The sequence below is a fragment of the Schistocerca cancellata genome, chromosome 6 (genome assembly GCF_023864275.1).
Source record: "Schistocerca cancellata isolate TAMUIC-IGC-003103 chromosome 6, iqSchCanc2.1, whole genome shotgun sequence".
Classification (NCBI taxonomy): domain Eukaryota; kingdom Metazoa; phylum Arthropoda; class Insecta; order Orthoptera; family Acrididae; genus Schistocerca; species Schistocerca cancellata.
Window position 1 is genome coordinate 460,439,209 of NC_064631.1, and position 918 is coordinate 460,440,126.

A 918-nucleotide genomic window follows, 5' to 3' on the forward strand; every position below is an offset into this window, starting at 1 on the left:
ATGACGTCATTTGACGTCGTCCCACCTCTCTGACCTAGTTCGGACCTCATTCACGTCTCTGTGAGTGTATAGCGACCCCATATGTATCTGTCACGAACATTTTTATATTTGTTACGAATTAATGAACTAAATGATTTTAGTAGAAAACTCTGTATAATGTGATAACTAGGGTAAGGTGATACAATTTCGATATAGCTACCTTACCAACATAAGGTTTTGCGCCATTTGTCAGTTTCGTAGTCACTAGCATTTGCCTTTCTGTGGCACTGCAGTATGGTAGGTTTCTGCAGCTCCTCCTGTCTTTTCCTTGAATGCATCAGTTTGTTCTATAGTGGTATAATTTTTTTTTTCTTTTTGAGAGGTAAGTGAAGTTATTTAGTTTCATGCGCTCTTATAAATTAGTTAGGTTAGAGACTTGTTTTCCGTTCCCGTCTGTTCCGAGACATCCACAGAGGAGGACTGTGTGATATGTGCTGACATCTCTTGGCACAGTTCAGTACTGTTTACTTGTGATTTCATTTTTGCCATTATAGATCGGAAGAAAGGTACAATTTCGATAATATAGTACAATTTCGATTGATGCAGTTCTTTCATTTAGTCCATCAAGACTGGTTATTTTAGACATTTTGTACACAATTACCACAAGTAATATCTATATATTTAAACGAATTTTCTCTCGCGAGTTTTTAAAGCAAAACCTTATATTTTTCTCTCAGATGCCACAAAAACGACCAGAAAAGAAAAATCTACAATAAATGGAGTCGAACAGCATTACATGAAGCAATAAAGACTGTTTCTGATCTGGCTCCGACTCTTCAAGAAATGCAAATCAGTAGGTAGTATTACAGTTCTTATTACTGACAACCATGGCAGCCATACAAGCTTGGATGTTGCAGATTGCTTTCGGCAAAATGGGAT